A 20676-nucleotide genomic window follows, 5' to 3' on the forward strand; every position below is an offset into this window, starting at 1 on the left:
TTGTTTTCCCCTCTCTGATACGAAAATTTTTTCTTTCTTGAATTATTCTCACAAAATTTTGGCCACTTTTTTGGGAAAAAGCTGTATCACTGGTGCTACACAAAGTAGTCTTTGCTCAGCTTGCACTTTTTTGCCACCCAAAAGGCAGGTTCCCATAGATCATATTGGTTAAGAGTTGAAAAGAGGTACTGTTTATAGGAAACTAAGAAAGCAAACTTTGGAAATGCTTTGTGTTTGTTTTTTTTTTTTTTGGCTGTGTTGGGTCTTCGTTGCTTTGTGTGGGTTTTCTCCAGTTGGGGTGAGCAGGGGGCTACTCTTCGTTGCGGGGCATGGGCTTCTCATTGCAGTGGCTTCACTTGTTGCAGAGCATGGGCTCTAGGCGGGTGGGCTTTAGTAGTTGTGGCTTGCGGGCTCAGTAGTTGTGGCTCATGGGCTCTAGAGGACAGGCTCAGTAGTTGTGGCTCAGGGGCTTAGTTGCTCCGCGGCTTGTGGGATCTTCCCGGACCAGGGCTCGAACCCGTGTCCCCTGCATTGGCAGGCGGATTCTTAACCATGCGCCACCAGGGAAGCCCTGGAAAAGCTTTTTAAGTGTGGGTTTAAGTTTGCTAAGAAGCCAGCTAGCTGTCCTCCCATCCAGCTGAGAGGATGTCCAGTTCGTCCCTTTTAATAAGTTCACCAGATCAACCTTGTAGGTAAGGTGAACCTTAGTGAAAGGTAGACACACTTCTTTAAAATTTTTTTCTTCTTAACCAAACATCAGTGCCTGTTTTTTATTTATAACAATTTTATTTAAAATTGTGCCTCGGGCCGTCACTAGATAAAGATTCTTGCTCATTTGCCGTGTTTCAGATTTGTGTGCACGTTCCCGTTAAGATCTGTGTTTCTTAGATGGCTATCCAGTTCATCTATATGGAAATCAGGTGGGCGACACCCTCCTCCTCTGAGTGCCGGTTTCGGTTCAGGTGTTCTGAGTAACAATTTGGTTTCCTCCCCAGTGTTTGGGGCACGATTCCCTTTTCAGAATCCGTCTGACCCCTGAGTGTGCACTTTTCTGGCTGATTCTGCCCCCTTCCAAATGCTTGCGTGCTTTTAGGGAGCTCTTAAAAGGCCAGGCCTTAAGCTAGTTAAGCTTTGAGCAGACCCAGAGCTGTGAGATAAGAATAGAACGCATCTTGTACTTCGGGAGCTCAGCTCGGAGGCTGTCTCCAGCTGCTTCCAATCCTTGCAATCCTGAAAGCTCTCCAATCCTCGCGGAGACAGCCCCTCCGGCTCCCAGGGCCCACCCCCTCCTCCTGATTGGCGAGACTCCTCCGGGGCCCCAGCCAGCCACCTACGACGTCTCTGAGACCCGATTTGAAATAAGAGCCAGGCGGTCGTCGCTTCCCTGCGCCCGACTTTTCATAGGCTAGGAAGCAAAGCTTGAGAAACTTGACGTTGTCTTGGGCAGAGTGCGTGTAGCAACAGATCAAAGAAAAAGAGGAAGAAAACGTGCTCCCAGCTGCCGGGGGATCTCGCTGAGTTGCTTTTGTCTTGCGGGCTTCTGTTGGGTTTGGTGTTTCCCCCTGGAAGACCGCTGCGTGGGCTTCGAGGCGGCTCGCTCCCTGCCGGATGGGTGATGGAAGTCTAAACATGAGGCAGGTGAGCTCCGGGGGGCTGCACGGGTGGGTGGAGAGGGAGGGCGCCGCTTGGGACCCCTGGGATGTGACTCCGGATGAGCAGATGCCTGGCCCAGTCCTTCCATTTGGCGGAAAGACGGGGCTGCATTTTCCTAAAGGAACCCAAGGAGCAGATTTCCTGAGGTTCCCTCCACCTCTCTCCATGGGAATTGGTGATGTCAGGCAGTCATTGTAAAGGGCTTAAGAGCGGTTCTTAGAATATGTAAATCAATTCCAGTTTGCAGCGGCTGGAAGTTATTGTTCAGGATGTATCTCGAGCTCTGAGCCCTCTCTCCTGTGCTTTTGGTGAGAATAAAGACAACTGAATATCCTGAAAAACAATTACACGGGGCCTCATATCTCATTTTGGCTTCCCCTCCTGAGCACTTACTGTGTTTATGGCTGAGAAGGCGGAACCAGCCCGAAATGAGTACAGAGAGTCCTTCCAGAAAAATGCAGATTTGTTTTTATGTTCTAGCAGTTTTGAAACTGTTATTGCTTCTGGACGCGAGAAGACAGCCCTGAAAGTAGTGAGCTGAGAAACGGCTCGGGGATGACTTCCATGAGTCTTTGAAAAGACTTCTAAACCAGCAGCTGCTTCTGTGGCTGCGGGGCATGGTGATAAAATGCCTTATCAGCCCAGGCCGAGGTTTATAGTTTTGCCAGGAAGAAAAGAAAGAAGCGAGTGTACCAAGCCAAGAAAAGGGTGTGAGTTATAACTCAACCAAAGTCATAGAAGAATCTTATGTCAATATTTCAGTATCAAGATCAGTGCTCATAGAAAGGGCTGAAAGACTGGAAAAACATGCTAGTAGGCTGGCAAGGGCAGAGAATTCCAAGAGGAGCGATATTGTTCTGGCCAGCTCTTAGTAAATGTGGGTGGGAAAAGTTAGCATCCATATTACCACCAGGCAAGCTCTGCACTTTTTTCTTCTAAGTGGGTTGGGTGCTGGCCACCCTGTGCGATTTGGGGGAAATGATTTGCATAGGAAGCAAACTTTCCGTGTAGGGGCTGGGGCGAGGGGGTTAGAACTTTCTGTCCGTTTCCTGCAGCCTGGGGGGGGGGCGGTGAAGCAGAGCCCTCACCGTACGCTCAGGTTTTGAAAAGACCCTCTGCCTTCTTGCCTCTTCACCTGCTCGCTAAGCAAGTGTGCTTGGCAAGTGGCAGTGAGCGCAGAAAAGCACGCTTAGACCGGCAAGTGCTGTGTGTGTTTCCAGTGACTTGCTCTTGCCTTGCTGGAGACTGGGCTGCCGACCAGTTTCAAGTTCTGCAAACTCATGGTCTGACCCCATTCTTTTTCCGAGCAATCCGATGGGATGGGGAAAAGAAGCGAGAAGCCTAAATGGAAAGGATTTAGCAAAAGGAAAAAGAGGAACGCAGAACATTTTTGACAAAGGTCCTTGGCTGGAACAAAGAAGTCATTTGATCCAGTGCGGAGCCACCTGTCCTCTCGGTGGTGTCTGAGCTCACTTTTCAGAATCTCTGTTCCCACACGATTCCTCTGGAATGGAGGCACTCCCTGTGCTTGATGCCAGAGGCGTGCTGTCCCGAGCTTGGCATGATTTTTCCCATGCCTGGCTCCTTCTGGCATTCGTGTGAATTGGAATTCAGCCCGGTAATGAAGTTTTAAGGGTACACATGGAGTAACTCCTTAGTCATTTAATGAATGGGCAGCTTTATTTTTTAATATAAATTTATTTATTTACTTATTTATTTTTGGCTGTGTTGGGTCTTCGTTGCTGCGTGCGGGCTTTCTCTCATTGCGGCGAGGGGGGGCTACTCTTCGTTGGGGTGCGTGGGCTTCTCTTGCTGCGGAGCGCGGGCTCTAGGCGCGCGGGCTTCGGTAGTTGTGGCACGTGGGCTCAGTAGTTGTGGCCCACGGGCTCTAGAGCCGCGCGCACAGGCTTAGTTGCTCCGCGGCTTGTGGGGTCTTCCCGGACCAGGGCTCGAACCCGTGTTCCTTGGATTAGCAGGCGGATTCTTAACCCCTGCGCCACCAGGGCATTCCCAGCAGCTTTTCATCCCACAACTCTGTATGTCCAAAAAGTTTTTGGCCTGTGCAGTCCTTGAAAAGAGGGTGGGCTAGGGGTGGGATGGGAGGTGGGGAAAAAAAGGAGGGGGGAAGAGTCATGGCCCATCCAAAGAATCTAGGCAGTCCAGCGTTTCAGGAATCTGACACGTTGTTCGGCAACAGCCAGAACAAGAATGTGGAGGGGAAGGAGATGCTGGAGTTATTGACTTGGATTAATCCTAACTTGATTTGAGTTTCTCTTGGGGGAAAACTTGCATCCAGGTGGGGTGAATTGCACCTACCAGCCAATTTGTCATCTCAGCCCGGCAGCCCCAGCTGGATTTGCAGGGTTAACTATCAAACGGGTCCATGTGTCATCAGCTCAGCAGTGAAATCCAATCTCTTCGCTGAGGAGTGATCCGTCCCTAGGGCTGCACAAATGCTGAACAATGGCGTGGCAGCCGAGAGACCCCCGCCCCTGACTAGCCACAGCGGGTAGCCAGAAATGGCCAGCAGAATTAGAAAGCTGCCTGGCCGGCGATGAGGTTCAGAGGGGTTTTGCCTTCTGCTAGGTTGGCGGCAAAAGAATGGTGCAGAGGGATAGTATTCTTTGAGTGTTCCTAAGGTCACGCTGAGTTAGGCCAGAAGAAAAGGCTGAACCCTATTTGCCTTTATCAGGAAGTAATTTTAAAGCGTGTGCCAACCTTTCTATGCCCTCTGATCATAAATGGGAAACTTCTGAAACTTCCTTGAGAAGGAATTTGCTGTGTTCCCAGGCAAAAGGAAAGGCATGGCCACCTGTTCTAGCAGCCCAGCCAAAAACAACAGGTTTGCCTGTGGCATTCCCACAACTGCAAATATCCTCAAATAGCACGCCCCCCATTGTCTATACAAATGAGAACAAATAATTCTTTTCTCACGCCGGAAAAAAAAAAATCAGGTTCTTCAGACAAAATTGCCTACCAGATATAGTTTGTGTTTTTAATATCCTGATGATTTTAAAAAACACTCCAAGAGAAGAGGGTACTCACTCTATTTCTGATGGATTGAAACATCCTTGCAGTCGCCTTAGAGCATGAAGGCAAAGAATAAGGCGGTGAGCCAGCGCTTTAAGCAGCTGCTGAATTCTTACAAGGCTAGGATGTTGCTGTTACGAAGAAGCTGTGACTCAGTTTGATGCAGCCCGTTTTGCATTCTTCAGATTGGAATTAAAATGCCCAAGGCCATCTGGTTTAATCATGAAAGTCTTTGTAGTCATTTTTCCTTTGAGGATTAGAAAGTCCTTTACGAGCATGATCTATTTATTCTCTGCCACGTCCCCAGGAGAGAATGAGGTGGCATTTTGATCTTCGTTGAACAACTGGTGAGGTGAAGGCAGAGAAAGTTGAAGTCTAGAGATACACAGCAAATTAGGTACAAGTCCGAGATGAATACTACCCACCCAGAAAGACAGGCTACTTGTACAGGCTCAGAATCAACAGGGAATCTAGGGATTAGAAGGGAGCTCTCTTACAGCTTCCCTTTTCGTCTTCTGTAACCAGCATATGGTGTTCCAAGTATGTTTTATGTTTTCCTTCATTTGAAAGTCAAGCGTGTAAAAGTGTAAAAGGCATTTCTGTTCTCATTTGTCCCAACACTGAGATGAGGCAGCTTTTATGACACCAACTAGAAAGATACTGAAACTAACCGGACATTTCACCAGACATTGTAGGGTTTTAAGTTTTTTTGGTTTGGTTTGGTTTTATTTTTTAATATCTTTATTGGAGTATAATTGCTTTACAATATAGTGTTTCTGCTGTACAACAAAATGAGTCAGTTATATGTATACATATGTCCCCATGTCCCCTCCCTCTTGAGCCTCCCTCCCTATCCCACCCCTCTAGGTCATCATAAAGGAACAAGCTGATGTCAGAAAGAGAAAAACAAATACCGTATGCTAACGCACATATATGGAATCTAAAAAAACTGGTACTGATGAACCTAGTGGCAGGGCAGGAATAAAGACGCAGATGTAGAGAACGGACTTGAGGACACAGCGGGGGAAGGGGAGGTTGGGACGACGTGAGAGAGAGTAGCACTGACGTACATACACTACCAAATGTAAAATGGATGGCTACTGGGAAGCTGCTGCATAGCACGGGGTTTAAGTTTTTGCACATGGTTTGGAGGTCCAGTATCTTCAACACACATTAGAATTTTCATTTCTTCCCTACTGTGTCTCCTTGGCAGGGAATGTTATAATCGTGACTTACTGTCAGATTAAAGATCTTTACTGGTCGTGTGGAAATCGTTTTTTCAAGTTGGCTTTTCCTTGCCATTCCTTATGACCTGTACTCATAGTTTGCTTGCCTTGGGACCACGTAGGCCGCGAGCAAATCCTTTAATTGGTAGTTGCATGTTATCCTCAGACATTCCAGCAAGTTTTAAGGCTACGTGTGTATGTTTATGTCTCCTGGCTTTGATCCCGTGTAGTAAATAGACATCCAAGGTAACTATGGCAACCTGGGCTGTGCATTGGTGAAAGAGGGGGATTTGGTCACTGGACAAAGAGTAATTTGTTTGATTAGAAAAAGGTGGGGCTGATCAGGGCACTTTTAAGCCTGCATGGTTTGAGGATCATAGTTCATCCAAATCATTTGGATTTTTCTCAGTAGGCAAAAAGAATTAATGGCTAACCACGACCAGCGTATGTTGCAGATGTAATTTAAATGCTTTTCAAACAAGAGGTTGCTACTTTCAAAAAGCCACTTATAAAACAAAAGGGAAGTCCAACATATTATATCAGTTTCCCTGTTGCACATAGGAATGTTTGTGTTTTCAGAACTTGGTGGGATTTTAAAGAGAAATACCCAGATCTGCTTGGGCAGTGTGCATTTCAATTATCCACCTGCAGAGGTCAGGCTTGAAGTGTCTATGATGGAAGGCCAGGCGGTGGACGCCTCTGCTGGGAGCCGGGATCAGAATCAGAGAGAATTGCTCTGCTTATTTGGAACAATTAGTTAGTGATTCTTTAATCTTGTGACCAAAGCCACAGTGAAACGGAGTTCATTCAAGGAAGAGAATATCAAATACACTGAGATTAAAGAAAGGGCTCCAAAGCCAGGTCAAACAGGAATCTAATCTCCATTAAGATATGGGACAGTTTATCGACAGGATGCTTTCTGCCTCATTACTAACTCCTTTTATTTCACATGAAACTCATCTCAGGGGTTCTGTTGTAGAAGATTGTTTGCCTAGCTTTATGAACTGGCAGGTTCTAGAAATTCCTTTAAATCAAAGGACAAAATATTAGGGAGTCTTCCAGATCCACAAGATCTTTTTTCCCTGCCAGAGGAAGATAGTCCATTGACACAGAGCAGGCTAGTTAATGGCCTACAGAAGGTCACGTGGCGTTAAGGAGGTGAGAAAATTGAGGCACTGAAAAAAAAATGCTTAGAAGGGACTTTCCTTTAAAGCAAAACAAAACAGAACAAAACTCTAAGAACTTACGTGCTTTGTGCTATGAAAGAGAATTCTAAGTAAAAACGGCAACCAAAAAAAAAAAAAGGAAGAGGTGCTGATCATTAGTAGTAGATTTTTACATACAGTCAAATATTTATGATGAAATAGTCAAAAAGGAGAAATAATACAAAGGCTCTCCTTCATTTCTTATATCATTCAAGGACATTTACTGACTACTTACAGAATGAGTATATTCCTTAGTTAATTCAGTAAAACTACTCTAAATGATTATTATACGTCAGGCCACCTTGGGGCTGCAAACATGATTCTGATACAGTCCCTGCAGCTATATTTATATGGATAAGAACCTGCTTAATGAATTGATGGTAGCCAAAACTTTCCTGAACTGAGACTTGAGAAGTGATTTGTAATTGTGAAATTTAGTTAATTTTTACCCACATATCCATTTGTAGGAATTTATGAATTCCTAGTTTAAATAAATTTACCATAATTAGTAAATAGTCAATTAATTTTTCTCAATAGAAAAAAATAACTCATTGGCAGTCCCCAGTCTAGGAATGCTTATGCTCTAAGAGTTTGTTGTTTGAAACCCAGAACATTTTCCAGTGAGAAGTGGTGCAATGATTGAGACTAAAACACTATTTAAAAAAATAACCAATCTGGGGCTTCCGTGGTGGTGCAGTGCTTGAGAGTCCGCCTGCCGATGCAGGGGACACGGGTTCGTGCCCCGGTCCGGGAAGATCCCACATGCCACGGAGCGGCTGGGCCCGTGAGCCATGGCCACTGAGCCTGTGCGTCCGGAGCCTGTGCTCCGCAGCGGGAGAGGCCACAACAGTGAGAGGCCTGCGTACCGCAAAAAAAATATAATAATAATAAAATAACGGAAAAAAAAACCAATTTGATTAAGTTCTGCATTTTGAGGACATGCTTCCATGTTATACAGGACGGAACATAGAAGGAGAAGGGGTTGCCAAACTCTTGGTAACAGGCCAGTCTTGCAAATATTTGAAATAGGAAAAGTTTGCACTAGTTTTCACGTCTCTCCACCCTTCTAGTATCTTCTGGGTCCCACTGGGATGTCTCTCCCAGGCCTATCCTAATACACAGTGAATTGAGTTCCCATAATTTCCCATCTTCCCACCCTCCCCTCTCCCGCCTTCAAACCACACTCCTGTTTCTTCTAGACAATAGTCTCAACCCGATGTTGGGAGAGAAGCAATATGAATGCGCTAAAACTCATGACTCAGCCCTTTAACCCTCAGGACGAACATTTAATTGGGGAAATAGCAGCCACTAGAGCCTGGAGCTGCGGAAATCACGAATGCCCTTTCAGGGACAATATTTGTGGGCAGGGTTGTGCCTTTGGCAGACAGGACTTGCTGGTGTGTCTGCCAGTGGGTTGAACCTCTTCACTTGTTCTTTTCTCAGCATCCTGACCGAACTTCTGGACTCCCTGGGGTCTTTGTGAGTGACAGCCAGGGAACCACAGGGGACCAAGTGAGGGGAGTTGGTGGCATTTGTGGGTTTGGGTTGCTTGTAAGTACAGTCTTTGTACGCTGAGCACTGTCTGTTTGGATCACAATAAATGGAAAGGATGTAGCTGGAACTTCCTCTTATCCACAGAAGTATCCTAAATGGTGGATATATTTCCCGTTACGCGTTTGTCTGCCTGTCTCCGGACTCAGTTACTCAAGAACAAGAGTTACGTCTTAATTACCTTGAAAACCTCAAGTCCAAGCACAGTGCCTTGACACCCAATAAGAATCAATCAATATTTTTTGCCATTTGCAGCAACATGGATGGGCGTAGAGATTATCACACTAAGTGAAGTCAGCCAGACAAAGACAAATAGCATATACCACTTATATGTGGAATCTAAGAAAAATGATACAGATGAAATTATATACAAAACAGACCCACAGACATAGAAAACAAACTTATAGTTATCAAAGGGGAAGCGGGGGAGAGGAATAAATTAGGAGTTTGGGATTAACATAAACACACTAGTGTATATAAAATAGATAACCAACAAGATCCTACTGTATAGCACAGGAAACTATACTCGATATTTTGTAATGACCTATAAGGGAAAAGAATCTGAAAAAAATAGAGATGTGTATACGTATAACAATCACTTTGTTGTACAGCTGAAACTAACACAACATTGTAAATCAACGATCCTGCAATGAAAAATAAATAAAAAATTAAAGAAGAATCAAATATTTTTCAGGTGGATGCTGGATGAATTTTGGCAGGAAAGAGAATGGAAAATGCGCTTTAAGCTCAGAGGGGTATGAGGAAGAAAGGACATTAGAAAGGTTGGGGAAAGAGCAAGGACTGAATAGATTGACATTAGAGAAAAATTAGATGGCGGTTGCTTAGCCATCTCGTCCTCTCAGTTGTGTTCTGGGTGAGGCCACAACCCAGAGCTCGGTAGGCACCTTGTCTTATACACTCCTTGATGGGACTACAGAAATGGTTAAGAAATGGGACATGTTGTCCAACAGCTCAAAACCTAAAAACAAAGATGAATCTGCTGCTTGTTCTCACTGAGCCCAACCTGATGTTTTAGCCTTTGGTCCATGTGCAGTGGGTTTATTTTGCCAGATGAGTGGCGTGCCCAAGGTCACTCAGCAACTGAGAGTCTGTTTCTGGAAGGACACTGAAGTCTTAAACTCTGCCCCATGCAGATGGCGGCCACATTTTCTGCAGTGAAAATCAAGCCATATGCCGGACAAAGCATTTTCACTGCTTCTGGGTGTGACAGACCATCTGAGAGTTACGGTGAAAAAGATGAAATAGAAATTTCTGAGACATTGAGTGGTTTATGGAGACACCAGGACTAATACATTTTCAAAGCGTCCATGAGGTAGACTATCTTATTTGTTATATGTCCAGTTGTGAAGTGTGGCTTCAGTTGCATGTATTTTGAAGTGATCTTCCCTAAGCAATTAAGAGCAAAGGAGCTGTTTGTGGGCACCTGGAATTCGTTGAGTGCCCTGCTGAGTTACCAGTAACTAGATGGATGGCCAGATAACGCGAAATATAAATGGAAGGCATCACCAAATATTAGAAATCTACACAGGATCAAGTCTCCTATAGGAGCTGTGTTAGGAATTCAGACAAAAAGTTCTGGTTAAAAGTTGAGCGTTTGTGGGTTGAAAACGTTAGCACAGGGGAATGCTTTACCTTCCATCAGGGAGCAGTTTACATTTAGAACCTGGGTCGTCTTCTAGATTCCTTATCTTATTCTCTTTTGACTGTACTGCATGCCTTCTAGTAAGGTGTAATTTGGATGTTTTGGGGTCACGTACTAATTTAATGTGCTAATAAATCCCAGCACAATTTTCAAATAGGTTGATGGTTTAGAATGAATCAAGAATCAGGAAAGACTGTATCACTTAGGAGAAAATACTATCCAAAAAAACCAAATAGTCTTATACTTGATTCTGTGCTACTTTGTCGAGTAAAAACTAGGAGGATTATGTTTACACCTTTTTTCTACGAATTCATCAGCTGGGCTTGGTGGAGACAGGGCAGAAAAGTGAAATGGAACAAATAGAAGGGAGAAGGAAGTGTGAGTTATTTCAGTCAACCTATGGGGAAAGCAGAATAGAAAAATTGGCTATCCAGTGAGTGACACGGTTTTTTCCCTTGGTCAGTGTTCAAAGTGGATTTCTAAGGAGATGTTGATGCGGCTGCCCTTTTCATATGGCTGTGAGTGAAAGAAGAAAACAAAGTCCTAATAATTGATTGAGAGAGGTATGACTTTCTGCGTAGAGAAAAACACGATAGGAGACTATTAAATAATGAATATTTATTGCTTAATACTTCTTAGCCTGGAGGAGACACTTTCTGAATATTTTTAACATTTCCCCTTTGTAACATTTCAGCTGTCAGAATTGAATAGTTCACATGTAAACTACATTGTTTTGGTTTAGCTAACGAAGAGTGATAAGATATGAATAGTTTGTGACAGCCCCGAACATTGATAACAGAAGACATTAATGCCTGCAGACACAACCTACATGGTAAAATTCTGGGAGCAAAAATGCTTATTATGTTAGGCCAACGTGCTTTGACCTAGTTTTGCTTCTCTGCTTGGAAATTATGTCAGGATTCGTTACATCATTCCTGTGGATGAACAATTTCACATTCTTGTTTATTTCAGCATCATTTTATTCATTTTGTGTATTTAGTTCTGACCTCCAGGAAGCCAAACTAATCCTCATGGACTTGCCTTTTCCTTTTGAAATGAGTCTTCTGCATGCTAAAGAGAGAGGATTTTATGTATTAACAAAACAATCTAAGATGCAGTCTTCAAAGACATTCATTTCTCCTTGATCCGGAGCCACTGCCCTCTTAAAGGCTCCAAGAGGCTGGCCAGTTTTCTGCTGATCTGAAGTAGTGTTCCTTTCTTTGTCTTACGGGGATGGAACAGATTACTGTGGCATAGTTGAATAACAAAAAAATTAAATAAGACGGGGAGGTTGATGGGATACTTCTCAGCCCGTCATCCTTAAGTTTGTCCATTGCATATTTCTGGTTTATTCATCCAGTCAAAACTGGCCCAACATATTTTTCCTATTTAACATTTTTATTGAATAATTTTCAAAATGAATTATTTCCTCAGTTGATTTCAAGCACATTTTTCCCCTGCCGTTTAATACTTTCTATCACTAGAGGAAAAAAACGTTTAATTCTTTCATACGTTTATGAATTCAAATCTTCAAAGAGTGTGAGTTCTTCCTGTGATCATCTGACATCAAATTTACAAGTATAATTTGCTGCCAAAAGACCTTGAACGGTTTTTGGTGCACACGTTTTGGCCTTATTAACAAATGTAATCAGGCAAGAGCCCACAAGAATCTGTGTTCGTGGTTCCTCTTCAAAAATCCACCATTTGCTCTTGTTTTCTGATTAAATCCCTTTGTTGTTAGCTCCTTTGCAAATCCTCTGTCCGCAGGCAGAAAACCTAAGAAGGGAGCGTCCCCTTCAAAGCACTCCCAAACTGAATTTTAACCAGGTAAATTGCTGATTAGCTGTGGATCATTTAAAGAAACAGTATGAAAGTAATTGGGATAGACACAAGCCCTAACTGTGATCCCGGGGGGCTTCAAAAGTTGATTGAAACAGTCAACTCAGAGGATTGTTTTCCATGTCTGATCCCTACGCTGATTTGAATGCTAGCATCTTGAAGAAAAACTTGTTCAGAAGATTTCTGGAATCCCTAATTGGTATACAAACACTGTTACTTCTAAGCTACCCGAAGTGGTGAAATATACTCTGTGGCTCCTATGATGATATTTCTTTCTAGGTGTTGATGGCAGACTCCCGGCAATTTTTTCTGATTGTCATAGGCAGATAACAAATACAGTTCCCTCATCTTACATAAATAGTGGCATTCGGTATACCCTATTTGCAACCTGTGTTTTTTTTCACATTACAATTTTTCCTGGAGATCTTTTCGTAATAGTGCACGAAGAGCTTCCCTCCGTCCTTTTTTTTTTTTTTATTCAACAACTGCATAGCATTCCATAGTGAGAGTATACCATAATTTACTTGATCTTTTCCCTACTGGTCGCATTGGTTGTGTCCAATCTTTTGCCATTAAAACAATGTACATAGAAAAGCCTTGTGCATTCGCCAGTTTGTGTGGAAGATGTGTGTCTGAGTTGTAAATCCCCAGGAGTGAGATTGCTGGGTCAAAGGGTGTATTGCAGTTTCTAATTTTGATGAATAACTAAATTTCCCTACCCAGGGTGTGTGAGCACTTCCCCAGAGCCTCCCCAAGACAGGGCATTGTCCACCGTGTACATCTTTGTCTACCTGATACATGAAAAGAGGTATCGCTGTGTACATTTCTCTTGTGAGTGATGTTGAGCAACTTTGAGTATATTAAGGGCCATTTGCTTTTCTTGTGCAATGTCTGTTTACATCTTCCATTTCACATTGTTCTTGACATTCATTTTTCAGTCTACCTACCTCTCTAATCATTCACCAAAGAGATACAGCTTGTTGCCTTTCCCCAAGTATGTTCGAAATAATGCAAAAGGGGCTCCTGTAGTAATGTAGCTAATTGTAAAGATTTTATGTGAATGGAAGTGGGGCTGCTTCACAGCATACATTCCTGTGAGAGTCTGGATTTCTAGGCCTGTTTATCACTTTCTCTTCTACTCTCTAGCCAGTGAATGTCAAGAGGCTGAGCTTTATAAAGTAAAGATAACCTCCAAAGTGTTGAAAGCCTGCTATCGAGGGTCTAATTTGGGGAGGATGCTTATGTTGTTAGTACTCAGTATGTTGGAATTGTGACCATTTTCCAAGGAAGTAAGAGCTTCCACTTGAAATACTCAAGATCCTGGAAAGTCTTTAAGGAAATGGTTTCCACTTTTCCTCTCAGATTGCAAAATGTCAAGATGCATCATTGATAAAATGATTTTAATATTTCTGCACGGTGTAGTGGTTCTCTATCACCCTTATTGAAGACTGGAGCTTTATGTTCAAGACCAACAGGAGGAGAACGGTTGCATGGATCTGAGGTTTCAGTGTATGTTTTTTCATGTAATAAGGAAGATCATTGAGTGCTTATAAATATGCACAGCAAGTCCTTATCATTTTATGGAAATGATCCAACTACTCAATCGTGTGTGATTACAGTTACCTCCCCTGTAAAATGGAAATAAAATGCAAATAATAATCATAGTACCTATACTGTAAGGTTGTTATAAAGATTAAGTGAGTTACTGTTCGTCTACCACTTAGAACAGCACGTGATACAGAGTAAGCACTATATAAGTGTGTGTTGACTAAGTTATAAAATGGTGGTTGTCAAGAACGGTGAAGTGTCTGAGACTTTATCCCACTTGCACACCAGCAACTTAGCCTGCCACTGTTTCTTGGATGCTGGCAGAAGACATGAGACTCCTGGGTCCGAGACAAAGGACTGTATTACTCATGGCACTGCAAGTGGCATGAGCTTCATGTTCACATTTGTTCCCCTTGCCTCCCAGGTTCCCCCAGGACAACACAGAGGACCCCAGGTAGATGTTGTGTGGGCGGGAGAATTGCCTCCCAGGTGTGGATCCTGAGCTGAGAGACTCTGCATCTCTTGTCATTGATAGTAAGCACACACCTGCCCATTGCTCTGGAGGGAGACAATATTATCTCTACCTCCCAAGGTGGTTCTCTAGATAAAAGGCCTTGAAAAGATCATCAGGAACAAGGGCCACCAGTGCCTGTGCTCCTAAGACGTGCAAAATGCAAGGCATCCATGGAGAATTTTCTCCCAGGGGTAGTCCAGTGAAGTATCTTGACCTTTGCTTCTCAGAGCCCTAAGACTTCTGCAGAGCTGCCCAGGGCAGGAGGAGAATGATGTTGCCCAGACACAGGAAGAGGGAAGACGTGCAAGAGTAAGAACCATCCTCTAGTTCCCTGCCTTTCCAGCAAGAAGAGCTTGGATGTGTTCTGCTTTTCTCCTCTTCCAAAATGTTGGGCTTCTGGTTAAAATTTCTTGGGAACAAAGGGATCTTTCTTTAAAAGAAAAGAAAAAAAGAAAATGCCAGGTCTAGGACAGTGGTGTTTGACATTTTGACAGCGATAAAATTGTTGAGAGTATCACTCCAGGCAGTAGATTTGGAAGCACAATATCAGAGATCCTCCAGTGAGGCCCCTAATGTGCCACTTCCTAGCGCTGTGACCTTGGGTTGATTCCTTAAGCCTCCCAAGTTTCCTTACCTATAAAATGGAAATGCTGTTACCAACTCGTAGGGTTTATGTAATAACTAAATGAAGAATGATATATTAAAAATGAAGTGTAAAGCACTTAGAGTATTGGTTACATATCAGGCATTTTAGAAATGTTAGATTACCTTCTCTTTTGGTGGAAACAAACTAAAGGTTTCAGAGAAGTCTTGGTTTTATGGATATTTCACCTGTTAGCCTTGGAATGAATACATACCTACCCACCCAGAGGCATGCATGTGTGGACACATGTACACACAGTGGAGTAACGTATTATATGGATGTAATGCTCTAAGGGCATCTATCTCTTCAGGCAGATATCTGTGTGTGTGCATGTATATATAAAAATATCCCTGTAATGTGTGAGGAAACTAATTTGTTGCTGAAAAATATACCTTTGTAGGACAAATTCTCCTAATATGCTAAAATAGTACCAAATCTCATTGATGAGCATGATCAATCATCATTAGTTTTCATATGTTAAAATTATTCTTTTTTCTTTAAAATATTTTTACGTAGTCTCTTTCATTGTTTTTTTTTTTTAATTTCTTTAATTTCTTTTATTTTTGGCCGTGTTGGGTCTTTGTTGCTGTGTGCGGGCTTTCTCTAGTTGCGGCGAGCGGGGGCTACTGTTGGTTGCGGTGCGCGGGCTTCTCATTGCGGTGGCTTCTCTTGTTGCGGAGCACGGGCTCTAGGCGTGTGGGTTTCAGCAGCTGTGGCACATGGGCTCAGTCATTGTGGCTTGTGGGGTCTAGAGTGCAGGCCCAGTAGCTGTGGTGCACGGGCTTAGTTTCTCCCCCGCATGTGGGATCTTCCTGGACCAGGGCTCGAACCCGTGTCCCCTGCATTGGCAGGCAGATTCTTAACCACTGCATCACCAGGGAAGCCCAAGAAAATTATTCTGACACTTGTTAGAACAGTAAGGAAGACTTTATTCAGGACTATTGCAGTAGCCGTAGGGGAGGGAGGTTGGACTCAACTCTGAATACAACAGAGACAGCTGGGAATTAATAGCCAAGGAGCAGGGCGAGGGGATCAGTGGATGGAAAATAACTAAGAGGAGACATCAAGGGTAGGGGGATTCTTGCTAAACCAACCTAACAGGATTCTTACTGAAGACAGGCTGCAGTGATCAGATATCAAGGGTGGAGGATTACCTCTACACTGACTTAGCACAGGATTCTTGCTAACATTGGGCTGTGCAGGCACAGCCAGGACAGAGGCCAAGGTTGAGGCCTAGTCAAGAGGAGAGCTCAGAGGAGCCTGACTAAAGTTTGGTCAAGGAAAGTCTTTGTCACATAGCATCATCCAAGAAAGCTTTTCCTCTTCATCTATTTTATTCTTTAGAATGATTAAAATCTTGTACATATTACATACCTTATATTTAAAACTATCTCAGAAATGAAATTACATTTATACTCATGTTTATGTATTTATGTCCTTAAAGCAAAAATGAAATACTAAGCAGAACAGTAAATACTACAAAAGGTAGAAATGGAAAAGAATGTGTTTTACAGGGCATGGTGCCTAGAATTGCCACGACTGAGAGCTGAGACCATAAAACTGACCAACCCTACAACTGTGAACGTGGCTATTTGGATGCTCTTGTTTCCCAGGGCTCTGCTGATATAGGAATATGGTTTAAATTTTTTTTTCTATTTTAAAATAATTCTAGAGCCATAGGAAATTGCAAAACAATGTACAAGGAGGTGCTATGCACTCTTCACCCACCCCATCCCTCATCTTTAACCCCTGGCAACCAATAATCTGATCTCCATCTCTATAATTTTGACCCTTCAAGAATATTATATAAATGTAATCATATATAAGATTGGGTTTTTTTTTCCCACTCAGCATATTTCTCTGGAGGTTCATCCAAGTTGTTGTATCTATCAGTAGTTTGATCCTTTTCATTACTGAGTAGTATTCCATGGTATGGATGTACCACAGTTGAACCATTCACCCTGTTGAAGGATATTTGGGTTGTTTCTAGTTTGGGGCTATTACAAATAAAACTGCTATGAGCATTTGTGTACAGAATTTTGTGTTACCATAAATTTCCATTTCTTTGGAATAAGTGACCATGGAGTGTAATTGCTGGGTCACGTGGTAAATACATATTTCGTTTTGTAATAAACTGCCAAACAGTTTTCCAGAGTGGCTGAATCATTGTACATACCTACCAGCACAGTATCAGTGATCCAGGGTTTCTGCATCCTCCCCAGCTTTAGTTGTTGACCCTATTTTTATTTTAGCCATTCTAGTAGGTGTATAATGGTATCTCATTTGTATTGGTTTTTAAAAGGTGAAGAAATGCTTCATAATCCCATGTAGGTGTGTTCGTATCTCCCAGGTAAAATTCTCATACCCAAATGGGCCTGTATCCCAGGTTTGGGTGCCCATCTGGGCACTGGTGATAACTACTAATCTCTTCAAATTTGTTTTTCCACATTATGGCTGAAGCTTAGTGGTTAATGGAGAAATATAACAGCCCTTGTTTCTTAAATAACTTATCCTCAGTACTTTAAAATACGAATTGAACACACAAAATTAAAATAAGACTTCATGCAAGTGTGGTTTTGTTTTACTTTGTATTGATGTTTTATCACTTACACTGGATATCATGATTATCTTAACAGATATAAAATTGGATAGATAATAAAATATCTTTTTTTAAAAATTAATTTATTTATTTGGTTGTGCCAGGTCTTAGTTGCAGCAGGCAGACTCCTTAGTTCTGACAGGCAGGCTCCTTAGTTGCGGCTCACCGGCTCCTTAGTTGTGGCATGCAAACTCTTAGTTGCGGCATGTATGCGAGATCTAGTTCCCTGACCAGGGATCAAACCTGGGCCCCCTGCGTTGGGAGCGCAGAGTCCTATCCACGGGGCCACCAGGGAAGTCCCAATAAAATATCTTTATAAAATGAGTTATATCTGTATGTGCATAGAAAATTTTATTGAGAAATTGGCACAATACTGGATCTTCCTCTGACTTGTTTCTCTTAATTCTCCATTGGTAGAGGTTTTAAGGCATTTAAAAACTTTAAAACAGGCAAGAGAAAATGCAGTCTGTTTTTAAAATTTAAATTATATGGTGAAAACAATTTATTATTTATAATACTATTTTTTCCTTTATATTTACAGGGTAAAAGTCTACTTTGTTTATTATATCTTAATATATTACATAAATATATTTTTCTATTTTAGAATTAAAAGATAGTAAAAAATAGTTACTGTATGAAATACTATTAGTGGTAGGTTCTTATCAGTATTAGAATTACAATATATATTTTATATATACATATAAATTACAAAGTGCCTGAGAAAAGGATAAACTATAACCTCATGTGAAAATTAAATATTCCTGTATCAGTTATACGATTTAAATTCCACTTTATTTTTCACCCTTCCCTCATTTCGTTAGTAACAGAATGTAAGTTGTTACAGTGTGTGCAAGGATTTGGATAATAGTTACCATTAATTCACAGCTATTATGGCCGTGCCTGTAAAGTATGCCATTGAGCTGTATTATAATACAATTCCCCCAGGAATGCTGAAGCCTTCCTTTCTCAGGAATAGAGATTTATAAACTGCCTGGAGATATCGCTATTTCTAGGTGAAGGTGTGTCCTGAAGTGTTCTTGTTCTTTTCTGTGCACTTATGTTCCCCACAGACTAAACTCAAGTGATGCTTAAATACAGCAACGGCTCTTGGGAGTGTATGAGTTTTAATAAGAAAATTTACCAAGAAAAATACACTGGAAAGCAGATTGACTCCCCCAAATAATAGAATACATTTGCAAATGTATTTGTTTCATAGTATGACAAATAATACTCAAAAAAATTTGAAAATGCTTGACTTTATTTAAAAAGTGCCCGAAGGGCTTTGTAGATGATGTTGAGAGAAGACTTTAGAGGAAGAAATATTATATCCATATGAGCCATATATCTCTGTATAAAGAGGAAGCATTTATCATTCATATTTATATATATGAATATATTTTTTCTTTTTAATTCCCAATTCCTCCTTTGTTTATGGGATTATATAGAGGAATTTTTACTTCTAAAGTGAGAATACAAATTACTATATAGGCTAAAATCGCCCTTCTTGTAGGAAATGATACCAGTGTTCTTCATGTAGTATTCTTTCAGAAAGCCTCAGTGAAGTTATAACATTATAACTTCAGGCATCCTTCATTTAACTTCATTTAAGATCTATGTTATGGTGACTTTATGCACGCTTCCGTTTCCTACGCAATCCTTATGAGCAGAGCAAGAGGTTCATTTATTTTTGGAGTTACGTAGCAAAGCGTTGCTGGATCCAAAATAACATCTCTCTAATTTCCATTTTTGCTTGACAAGCTCTATTTTAAAGGTGCAGTGTCGTGGGATAAACCTAATAATGTGACCTTGGTCCCCAATCGTGCTCTTATTTGCCTTCCCTTCTTTCTTTATATACAAGGCATGTATAAGGTGACCTTTTAGGGGTATAGTATCTTCTTACAAATCGTGATCGATATGCTGAGGTTATCACAGCAGCTGAACATTCACTCAAATCCATAAAATGTCGGTAAAGAAAAAAAAGCCTTTAATTTTTTGGCATTTCTTTTAAACACCTCTTTTTAAAAAAATTTATTTATTTCATTTATTTTTGGCTGCATTGGGTCTTCGTTGCTGCACGTGGGCTTTCTCTAGTTGCGGCGAGCAGGGGCTACTCTTTGTTGCGGTGCGCGAGCTTCTCATTGCGGTGGCTTCTCTTGTTGCGGAGCACGGGCTCTAGGCGTGCAGGCTTCTGTAGTTGTGGCGCACAGGCTCAGTAGTTGTGGCTCGCGGGCTCTAGAGCTCAGGCTCAGTAGTTGTGGCGCAACAGCTTAGTTGCTCCGCGGCACGTGGGACCTTCCCGGACCAGGGCTCGAACCCGTGTCCCCTACACTGGCAGGCGGATTCTTCACTACTGCACCACCAGGGAAGCCCCTAAACACCTCTTTGAACCTGTACAATGGAATTTTCCCCAATGCCTAGCACAAAGCTTATTATTATCTACCTGTTGAATGGATGGATTACTGAATTAATGAATGGAAAAGGAATTTTTTAAATGGAACTTACTGGTTATTTGGGATAAAATGGCCCATCCATGTAATGGAACATCATCACTGCAGCTGTGGGGATTTTCAAATACTCTAGCTGGTACTAAATCTCATTGGAGCCCCTCAAGTTATAACAGGATAAGAAAGTAATATTTAATATAAGAAAAAAATTGTCAGTCTTAAACTTGTATATAGCAGAAGCAATTCATTTTTTTTCCCTGATAACAAAGCCTTCTAAAAGCATTTTATTATACTAGTGTACAAGAGTTTCGAGGTTTTTAATTTTGAACCAAGGGTAGAAAATGTAATATCAAGAAATGAAAAATACTTCGGATTAGTTCCAGCCGAAGGCAATTGCGTGCCACTAGATTTTAAATTATTGTGTTCTTCATAATTAATGTCATGGTAGATTCTTCCCTATGGTTCCTAATTTTCTTGTTAAAAATACCTACTGTTGGGCCTCCCTGGTGGCGCAGTGGTTGAGAGTCCGCCTGCCGATGCAGGGGATACGGGTTCGTGCCCCGGTCTGGGAGGATCCCATATGCCGCGGAGCGGCTGGGCCCGTGAGCCATGGCCGCTGGGCCTGCGCATCCGGAGCCTGTGCTCCGCAACGGGAGAGGCCACAACAGTGAGAGGCCCGCATACCACAAAAAAAAAAAAAAAAAAAAATACCTACTGCCTTATGTTTTTAAATTTCAAGTTTTCTCATGGAACTCTTGTCT

At 42.2% G+C, this 20676-nt stretch overlaps 1 protein-coding gene across 2 annotated transcripts in view; it reads left to right on the forward strand.

Moving 5' to 3' along the window:
* The first annotated feature begins 1333 nt into the window (after positions 1–1333).
* Positions 1334–20676, forward strand: part of MID1 (midline 1) — a 183177-nt gene continuing 163834 nt past the window's right edge. For both annotated transcript variants that reach the window (XM_081221958.1, XM_081221959.1), the window contains exon 1: positions 1334–1638. The gene's annotated coding sequence lies outside the window, so the exon portion shown is untranslated. The remainder of the gene's footprint in view (positions 1639–20676) is intronic.

Source organism: Mesoplodon bidens (genome assembly GCF_964165515.1).
Source record: "Mesoplodon bidens genome assembly, chromosome: X".
Classification (NCBI taxonomy): domain Eukaryota; kingdom Metazoa; phylum Chordata; class Mammalia; order Artiodactyla; family Ziphiidae; genus Mesoplodon; species Mesoplodon bidens.